Here is an 11582-nt window from a genome sequence, read left to right as displayed (position 1 = left end):
TTTTTGTGAAGTGGTCAATAATGAATATATTTTTTATTCAACTTCATATGCTTGCCACATAACTGTCTTAAATTATCAATTATATTGTAATCACCCCCTTTTCACTGTTTTTGCACAGTAGGTTTGTTCAATAGTTGATATGAAGCTGGGAATTAGATAACTGGATAAGTTGATAAATGTTTAAAAGTTTGCAGTAATTTCTGATATACTTACCCATTTATTGTTTCTGCAACGTATTTTATGTCCGATATATGCATATATTGGCACATACCTCCTACGTCTTAAGATATATTCGGGGAGCAAACATCAGTTTACTGATAGCTCTTGGTTTGTTTTGGTTGCGTTAAATATGCTTCTAAAGAATCTTCATATAGATTTTATTCCTACTATTTATACTTACTAAATTATTTCATTATGAGTTTGTCCTTATTTTATTCGACCGTTGTTGCCATATGTCTGTGCAACCTGACTTAAGTTCTCGATCTTCGTAAAAGGTAGATCTGAAGACAGCCCATTCAAATTCATCGTCTGTATAATCGGATTTCCGAAGGTACAGATATTTAGCTACTTTAAATACTGGAGATTTTCCTTTTAAATTCCAGATTGGTCCCAGTCGAGTATTTTAATGAAATCAACTAACTTTACATGGATCAAAAGACAAGCATGAAACTTTCAGGGAGAATTGCTCAAACCTTTGCAACTTCAAAAGTAAAGTTGGCTGAAAAATATCTCCTCTCATTAAAGATGGCCGCCATTTTCAAATTTGCCGCCGGAAATTAGACTCAGTCTGGACATATTCAATTTAATTTGATAAAGTAAACCTTTGTTTGTTTATTTATTCCTTCATTTTTCCGCCTAGAATATTTCAGTATTAATTGAAATATGTCAAAGTATTGATGGAATACACAGCCTTGTTTTACGGATCTTTATTCAAGATGGTCAGCGTGTGGCATTGGTCTGCTGATGCGTCAAGTGTGGTGTGCTGTGTGTTGTGTGCTTGTCACCTTCCGCTTTCAGCCTCCACCGCTGGCTAGCCTTCTGGTGAAAAAGGAGCCGAGTGCGTAAGTCTTCCCTGCCAGTACATAGCCTCTGCAGACAAGCCCTTTTGCAGTGCCTCCCAGATGGCGCCACACTGTAACTGAGCACCTTGCGGCCTCAGACAGAATTGCAGGGGACTCGGAGGAGGTCTGCCCCCAGACATGTGGCATGCCAGGCCCACCGGTGTGTGGACACGCCCTGATGCCTATGAACCGACCCCCAGCTATGGGACAAATAGCTCCTGTGTTCTCAGGATAGGGTTTTAAGTCGGAACTAAGGGTGAGGTAACCCCGAAAAAAACCTAGAGAGTTGAAGACAGAGGTGCTGGGCCATTGGCACTCTCTTAACGGACCACAACACCATGCAATATCGCTATGACTACACAGCCATCCGGTATTCAACAATGTGGTGCTAAATCTCTGAGGTCCCTGCAGGGGGATTCAGTGCCGGGCTCTGAGCCTCAACAGAGTCCACCCACAGCTACTGGGGGTCCCTCCTGCAATCCACAACATGCAAAGAGAAGAAGGAGGAACATACCAAGGAGAAGAACCAATCCGCATCAACCTTTCAGACTGATGCATTGGAATGCGGAGGGTGTCTTCAACAAGAAAGCTGAACTTGAGCATATCCTCCATGAGAAAGACATCAATGTCTGTTGAATTCAGGAAACACACCTACAGCCAGAGAAATCCTTCAAAGTCAGAGGATACCAGTGTTTTCGCTGTGACAGAATTGGCAGACGAAAAGGACCAACACGCATACGGATGACTCCGAGTTCCAAGTTCTGAGCCTCAGAAAGAACGAGTTCAACTTGAAACTTGTGAATATATACTCTCCAAGTGACAAAGCTCTGTCCCTTGACAAAGTTACAACTGATGAAACCAGGTTCATCATTGTAAGAGACTTTAACAGTCACTCACAGAGCTGGGGATATGACCACCTCGATAAACGCGGAGAGGAAGTGGAGACCTGGCAAGATGATGAAAAGCTAAACCTCATTAACAAGTCAGATGATCCCCTAACTTTTTACTCCAGAAGCTGGAGAACAACATCAACCCCTGATCTTGCTTTATGTACTGATGACATACATGGACATGTCGAGCGGGAAGTCAATGAAAAACTAGGAGGTAGCGACCATCGCCCAGTCCAACTTACTATGGACCGTATAGCCTCTACTTCACCTAGCATCCCCAGATGGAACTACAAGAAGGCCTGGTGGACCTTTTACCAAAGTCTGAGTGATGAGCTCTGTAAAGACACCAGAGTGGAAGGTAGAAACATCAACAGGGTTGTCAAAGACTTCAACACCAGTATACTTAAGGCTGCTTACAGCGCCATTCCAAGGGGAGCAAGAAAGGACTATAAGCCCTACTGGAGTGATGAGTTGGAGAATCTACAGGCAACGTTATCAGAAGCCAGGGAGGAAGCACAAAACAATCCCTCACAAGAAAGTAACCTCTCTCTACAGCAAGCCAAGGCCAAATTCCTCAGGCACAAACGGGAAACACAGAGGAAGAGCTGGAGAAACAAAACAGTCTCGCTCAACCTAGAGTGAGATGGCCAAAGCTGTGGAGATTGACGAGACAGCTGAACGATGAAGACACAGGAAAAGGCTCAGTAATTTTGGCAGACAATGGTGAACTGTTGACGGGTAAACAAGCAGCAAACACTTCTGCCTCTAACTACAAAGATGTATCCAATATCCCCATCAACAGGGAACGGCAACAGAAAGCCGAAAGAGAAAAGATTTTGTTTCTTTGTTTTGGGTTTAACGTCGTTTTTCAACAGTATTTCAGTCATGTAACGGCGGGCAGTTAACCTAACCAGTGTTCCTGGATTCTGTACCAGTACAAACCTGTTCTCCGCTAGTAACTGCGAGGAGGAGGACTAATGATTTCAGACATAATGTCATTTATCAAATAGTCACGGAGAACATACGCCCCGCCCGAGGATCGAACTCACGACCCCGCGATCCGTAGACCAACGCTCTTACCTACTGAGCTAAGCGGGCGGGAAAGGCAGACGAGCCAAGTGACACCAGAATGCATGAAGCAGTCTTAAACTACATGAGCTACAGACACAGACAGCTCTTAGGCAGTTGAAGACAAAGAAGTCCCCTGGACCAGATGGAGTTACAGCCTAACCAGCTGTGTTGGAAAGACCATGGAGAGGATTGTGAATGCACGCCTGAAGTGGTACATGGAGGCTAACAACCTATTCGCAATGCAACAAACTGGCTTCAGACAGTTCCACTCCACTGAGGACTAGACCACTTATCTATCGCAAGAGATAGAGGACGCCTTCCAAGAGCAGAAAGTCGTGCTTACAGCATGGATTGATCTGCAGAGGGCGTTTGACAAAGTCTGGACTGATGGACTCCTCGTAAAGCTGATGAGGACTGGAGTAGGAGGTCACATGCTGAGGTGGATTAAGTCATACCTCCAAAACAGGAGAGCAAGAGTCAGTTTAGAACATCCAGCAGTAGAAAGTTCCTGTTGCGTCACTGCGTCCCAAAAGGTGGAATCTTATCCCCTACACTTCTTGCTTTTCATCAATGATCTGGTGTCTGAACTACTGAAAGGAGTTAAGTCTGCTCTCTACGCTGACGATCTGGTGTTACAGTGTAAGGAAGAACATGCCACTACAGCCTAATACAGGATGCAAGAAGCCATCAACAAGCTTTCAGCTTGGGCTGAAGATTGGTGTGTATCGATCAATACAGAGAAATCGTCCACCACTATATTCTCCCTGTCGTCAAAACAAAGGGCGGGAAAAATCAAGATGGGAAATACTTCGCTGATTGAAGTGGACGAGGCAAAATACCTTGGAGTGACCTTTGACAAACGGCTAACCTGGAAGCCCCACATTAGTCAGGCAGAAGGGAAGGCCCGTAGGAAGCTTGCCATGATGCGCAAACTTGCTAGAACAACGTGGGGAGCAAATGAGCAAATACTCAAGACAGTATATCAGGGAACAGTGAGACTTCTTTTAGAGTATAGCTCAACTGCCTGGTCCCCTACTGCCAAAACTAACAAACAGGCTTTAGACAAGGTTCAGAACCAAGCATTGCGGATCATGACCAGTGCTACAAAGTCTACACAAATCTTCATGGAGAAGCTAACAGGCACACAGCCGTTACATGACAGAAGACATGCAAAGGTTTTGCTTCAAGCAGAGAAGTTCAGGTCTTTTCAAGACCATCCCATGACAGCCAAGCTAGATGGCTACACAAAAATCGGCTCAAACGTAACGGCTTCGTACATGAGGCAAAGAGACTCAATCGGGAGTTCAAAACTGAGCGGAGCATACCAACGACTCCCCTAGGTAGTGAAGACATTATAAACCCACTAGCGAATGGTCTGTCCTCAGTGACTGAAAGACTTGCTGTTCCTCGTCTTGACCGCGGGAAGCAAGAGAATGAAGGCATTCGGAAGAGCCTCACACTTGCTATGATCAATGAAGACTATCCTCCGGAATCATGGACTCATGTCTATACAGACGGATCAGCCACATGCGCCTTCAAAGATGGAGGAGCAGGAGTTTTCATTCAATACCCATCCGGCAAGAGAGAAACACTACATGCAGTCACAGGAAAACACTGCTGCAATTACAAGGCAGAGACTGAAGCTCTCATGAAGGCCGTCTCAATGGTTGAAGACTCGGCAGAAAAAAACTCCTCAGTCTTTCTCACAGATGCACTGTCTGTCATGGAAGCTCTGATCAACAATAAAGCTCCGCAGCTAGCCAGGAGAATGCAGAGCATGAGTATAACCTGCAAAGTAGCACTTCAGTGGATTCCATCCCATTTATTGTGGACTTGCAGGCAATGAAGAGGCATATACTTCAAACATGTAAAAGGCATGACCAGGAGCGAGCTGCGACTTGGCCGATAGATACCTCAATCCACCAGAAACTGTATGGAGGCATTGAGGATCTGTGGCAAACCACAAGTTTCATCGAGGCTACTGGTGCAGTCTGATTATGATCTGACTGTTCGCCTTTCAGTCAGTATCTTTTTAGTATGCACCCCTTTTAAAAGATAATGGTACTGTCCAAATTGAAAGATGGACAAGTTCATTATAGAAATTTAGCAGGGTAAGGGTTAAATCTAGGATACATTTTAACTGGGTCATCTTAAGTCTGAACCTAGGTCAGTAGGTTAAAATATTCCTTTTTATACTCTAAATGCCACGTTTCTACCTGTTCTTCATAACACCTTATCAAAATGTTTAAATGAATTAATCTAAATAATCTTTGGTTAAAAAACTGGGTCTCTATGTCAAATCATAGAAAAACCAAGTTAATACATAGAAAAAGAACCGAACATTTGTAATAATTGAAATCGATTCCTAAACCCTTCAAATGATCAAAACTGATGTCTCAAATGTGAAATTTACGAAAGTTTTGTTTATACCAATAACTGAAGATTTAATACTTAATATAAAGCTATGACCACAAAGAATGACAACTACTGCTTTAGCCCAGTTCTTACAAGTATAATATCTATTAGTTTATTTCCCTTGCAATTACACAACTGAAAGGAAAGTAAAAGATTTGAGACACAGTATAAAAATATTTTTTTTCAGGCTACAATGTATATTAATATATGTTTACTTTACCCTTAAATAACTGCCTCAAATGTTTTTGTCGGCTTATTTATGGTAAATGAAATAACTTTTCATAAACCGACAATAAAATGAAATATCACCCAGTATATAATACTGAAGATAATTGACCTTTATTTCATATAACTATAATATAATGACTTATATAAGGCCAAGACAATGTGTTTAATGTCTTAACATGTTATTGATATAATGTAGCAATATGTACATAAATTAATGAATTTGATTAAAGGATCAAAAACATTTTGTTTCTACAGTGTAAGGTAGTTATTCCTCTATATTCTTAAAACTATCCTGAAAAAGATATTGACTGAATAAGTTTGCAGATGAAGTTGTCGAAACACATTTATTCAGGAAGGGTCTAGTTGGCAACTTGAACCCTTGAAATATAGCTGTATATTACCTGTATTAGGAGAATGATTTTCATGAAGTTTCTGAGGGTGAAAAAGTAGGTCACTAGGTCGTGGTGGGTCTTTAAAGACCTGCTCCAGTCCTACCTTTTAAACTTTAACTGTCTCTGAAAAAGCATGAAAATCCTGACTATGAACAGAGACGCCTGTCAAAAGAGAGTCTATTTTTTTTATAAAAATCTATATTAAATATCTGTTCTTTTGCGTGCTTAAGTGTGGCGCGTGGTCGTTAACTGTTACCTACTGTAATCATGGGCTGCATTTGTATAGCCATGGAGCAGGGCTTTAAGTTCAAACCTGTATGACTAAGTAAATTCATTGAAAAATATTGCTTGCATACTAGAAGCCGCAATCTATACTTGAACTTTTTTTAAATTTTGTCAGAATGTCTGTCTTTAAAAGATCAAGAGTTCAAAACTCGGTAAACTAGCCGAAAACAAGAACACTGGTAAACCAAGAGGGCCAATAGTCTGCCAATATCTGAGAAAAATGTGACTTCTGATGGCATTTTTTGTTAATGCTCGGATATTATTATAAAAGTGTTCCTTAGGATCAAACATGAAATTTAAAAGGGGCTGTCGCCTTCTAGGGTTCCTCCTTACAGTATAATTGGGTCAAAGGTCAAATGAGTGCATTTACGAATAAACTACACCGCTGTGCACTCGTTTTGTTTTCATATAGGCATCTAAATTGGTTTAAATATTGTTTTTCAACGTCCTTTAGTATTTTTGTAAAGAAAACTGATGATAATATTAAAAATATATATATTACATATATTATATTATATAGAATGACATATATCTGGGAAAAGTGGCATACGATGGCAAAGTGTGTTATACTTGACATATTTGCCAATCTATGTATTTGGATCAACTGCAAAAATATTTTTGGTATTGTCGTATCCAAGGGTTATTTTAATGTAATTTCAAGGTCAAAGACATGTCAAGGTAAAAAATGAACTTTTGAAAATGACTTTCTAAGGCACCTCAGGAATCAAAATGGTGCGTTTATTAATAATATGCTCAACAACTTTTTTTTTCTTTTATCACCAAATTTTGACAGATTTGGATGAATGTTCTACACACTGTTTAATGATTATTTTATTATAATAAAACATAAAAAACGATCATAGCCTGAATTATATTCATTTAACCGTAAGGGTAACAATAAGGTAACCCTTAATTTAAATGTCACATAATTAGTAAATTCATCACAGCAGAAATTCTGAATGTTCAGCTATGTTTAGTGGAAATGGAACATACTTCAATATTTTCAATATGAACATGCTAATTTTGTATCAGGTTTTCGACGTCATTAATGACACCAATTAATGACAAAATTGTTTAATACTGCAGATGGCAGTACTTGCCACATAGAGACCAGCACCAAGTTGCATTCATTCTGTGACGTTTAATTTTTAGGTTACCCTATTTGAACTGTCATAGCTCAATAAATGCACCCACACATTATATATATCGCTGTTATGTTTATCTTATTGAACTGGTCATTTAGTAATGTGTCTAATTTTCATTAAAATCTGTCCAACTTTGGCAGAGATAAAAACAAAAGTGAGGTAGCAATAAAATATGAATTTAAGCTTTGAACTGACTATCAAAGATTATTTACATATTGTACACCTTTTGATAAATGTGTGCGAAAGAGAAAATATGGTTGGTTTTGAGGAGGGAGACTACAACGAAAATGAATTACATATAAATATATAAAAATTCTCACATAAACAGTTAAAATCACTTTACTATAATGTATGCAACCAAGTATTTCAGCTCAATAAGGAGAGTGCAGATCTAAAGATCGCGGGATCGTGGGTTTGATCCCCGGGAGAGGTGTATGTTCTCCATGATGATTTGATAATAGACATTGTCAGGAGTAATTTCGTCCTCCACTTCCGAATCCTTAAGAGAAGTTGGCAGTTACTTGCGGAAAAAGGCTAATACTTGTAGAGACTCTAGAAACACTGATTAGGTTAATTGACCGCCGTTACATGACTGTTGAAAGGAACATTTACATATATGGATTCTTCTCCAGCTCCTAAAGAAATGATTTCAATACTGGTGATAATTCATTATATTATATAGATTTATGTTAATTTGTCCACGAGATGATGGTTAAATAGGACCATTTTAGAGGAATAACTGAAATATCGGTCACATTATAGGTGTACACAGTACATGTACGGTAACAAACAAAACAGAACAGATCTGTAGGAATTCAACTAAGTACTCTATACAACATGTCTTTGATTTGCTGTAATTTCTTTCCTGTTTTTGCTATTATCGGTCAGATATTTATCATCATATTTTATGTTTTTGTAATTAAGTAGAACATTTCAAAAACTATCACTAAATCTCTTAATGCGATATTTGCATTATTTTATTTGGTTTGAGACAGGATGTCCTTGGTAACATTGTGAAAAGAAAGCTAGTATCTTGGAACTGAAACATTAGTCATTCAGGTATTTTACAAATTAAAATGTAGAAAAAAAGATATAAAAACATCAGAAAGGTTGCTTTAGATATTTTATAATAGTAACATTAAATCACATTCAGTAAATTATTCAAATATACCTTTCAATATCTTCATGATTACTAACAGATGATGGTTCAGCTAATCAAAATGATGAAATATGGTGTTTCGATAGTAACTAAGAGATATACAATGTGTAAAAATAACTTCCTACATGATGAGACGAGCATGAAGAAGAGATTCGAAATTCAAAACGATGGATTTATAATAAACAAATACTGTCGATTGAATATGTCAGGCTAAGACGTCTATAGCTTTTGAAGTGCTACTATTATTCCATTATATGGAGTTTAATCATTTTTTATACAAGGGTAAGACCTTATATTTATATAAGCGTAACACATTCTAGCATTCCGCACTCAATTTAATTAACAATATATCTAATTTTACACATTTAAAGCTAAAATAACATTAGCTCACATTTGTTTCTTTTTATAACATTAGATTCCTTCGTGATACATTGGTACGTTTGCTCTACCCGGTCCTATCACCAGCCAAGTACTCGGAAATCTAAAAGCGTTGTAACAGGAAAACAAACATGCTTTCCCCTATATTCAAAGTCATAAAGATAATATATACTAATAATATTCGATATACTTTCAAATTCACTGACAATTATTAAGCCTTTTTAAAGTTATGACATTTATAGAACCAGTATAAACAAATACCGGTAGTTACAAAATTGTAGATATTGAAAACACTTGAAGAACAGTTACCAGTTCTTGTAACAGCCTAACGTTAATGTGCAAAGTATTTAAAAAATATGAAGAGTTCCATTTTCATGCTAATGGAATGCAAATAAAAACAACATAACATTTGCGGTTATCTAATATCTATATTTAATCTTTGATATCGCTTAATTTTTGTACATAGATGGTATTTCTCAACACCCACACATTCCTGAAATTAATACAACACATGCATAAACCACTGGAATAGATTTTTAATTGACAGCATAGACCATTTTAGATAATGCTTAAGAGAATTTGCATATTTCATACTATCTCACAAACAGTCTTAATCGAAGTATTGAATTAAGTCCAATAGAATGGAACGATTTTTTTTTCAATCTGATTTTAAACTTTACCTTTACTCTTTTGAGACTCAATCTTTATTTAAGTTTTTTTTCTATTATATAAAAACCAAAGCAGTTTTAAGATTTATCCACTAAATCCCATAAACAGGTAAAATACAAATAAGACATGTTATGCTTTCTTCAGACCAGCTGTTTCTTTGTACTTGTGATTTCATCAGAATGCAACTGTACTAAATGAATGTTGTATGATCAAACATTTTTTAAGACTTTTTTCTCAGGTATCATTGTAAAACAGATTTGCAAGTGTAGTTTATTTGTTTGATTTACAAATATTTGCATAGAAATATAAGCAACTAACATTATCATTATTATAATAACATTGTATTAAAATGTTCAGACTTTATTATCGCGGGCAAATTTAACAAACTTGCTCAGGAAAATAAATAATTCCAATTTATAGCTATTTCACGGCTGTTTAAAATGTAAAATTCTTATGTGTGTCTATGCGTGAAGTAAACATACACAAAAGTGCTTTTAAATGTCTTCAAATTTATTTTGTTTGTGCATGGCTTTATCTTTTTTGGTAAAGCATTTCTGACGTATTAATTAATGTAAAAGGATTCTCTTAACATGCTATATGTGAGCCGCACCACGAGAAAACCAGCGTAGTGTGTTTGCGACCCGCATGGACGCATGTTTGTTTGTTTTTGGTGTTTTTACAATAACTTAAAGAAAACAAAAACTGTGAAATTTAATTTCTGAGACACTTGCTAAGTCAAAGCTAATGCCAAAGTCCAAAAGACCTATGGTTGATAGTATTTTATTATTGACGGGCATGTATTATTTAGCACGTATGTCATGTATTCTTATAAAGGTGTTTTATTTCAATAGATTTTATTATATAAAATTTAAGTCCAAATGCCACTATACTGGCGCCCTCTGTGGCCAAGTGGTAAATGTCTCTGACACCGCATCATTTGCTCCTCACCTGTATGGGTTCAAAACCGCTTTAGATGCAGAAATTTTATATGAGGAATCCACCTTGCTTGCTGTGTACTCATGTGCTCGACCGTGTTTGAAACAATTAACGATGGGTCACCTGGGGTCGTTTTCTACAATTTAAAGTTAGAAAGGTGCCATCTCATTCAAATATTTCTTAAACAATTAGATCGGTATATTTTAAAACCTAACAAAAATAAAACCAAAAGCCATGAATTAAATGTATCAAAAGTGCGTGCATTGCGCTTAACAAAATTTTGACATTATTGTCCAGAGTCCTAAGACCTTAGACCTGGTGTGATGATGATCCATCCAGCAGTTCCCGAGAAGAAGTCATTTATAGGGTTTATGCCTTTCATAGCTTTAGCGGCTCCTAAAAGGGGCCAAGTGCCCCCAGTTGAATAAATCTGAGTGAGGACCTTATGATGATGCTACTGACCAAGTTTGATGCATATCCATCATTAAAAGGTATTTGTTTATCCAGCTCTAACGGCCACTAAAATGTGCCAACTAATCCCAGTTGTAAACATTTGATAGAAGACTAGTATGATGAAGTTACAGACCAAGTAAGATGAAGGTCCATCAAGCGGTTCATGAGAAGTTGTTTAAAAGTATGTCTATTCTTGGCTCTAGCGGCCCTAAAAGGGACTACTTAGAACATGACTCATAATGATCATACAGACCAAGTTTGATGAAGATCTACCAAGTGATTCATGAGAATAGTCGTTAAAGGTTGTTCTTTTTTTCTATTTTTTCAGCTCTTGTGGCCCCTTAAAGGCGCCAATGTGAATCATCTGAACAAACTTCATAGAGGTCCTTGCCAGGACGCTACTAAGTTTTGTGTAAATCTGACTAGTAGTTAGGTAAAAGTTTTGACGCACGACAATGGACAAAAACACTGGACAATGAACCATCCACCTATACTAATAG

This window comes from Mercenaria mercenaria, chromosome 17 (assembly GCF_021730395.1).
Source record: "Mercenaria mercenaria strain notata chromosome 17, MADL_Memer_1, whole genome shotgun sequence".
Lineage (NCBI taxonomy): Eukaryota > Metazoa > Mollusca > Bivalvia > Venerida > Veneridae > Mercenaria > Mercenaria mercenaria.
Note: the sequence above shows the minus strand (reverse complement) of the source record.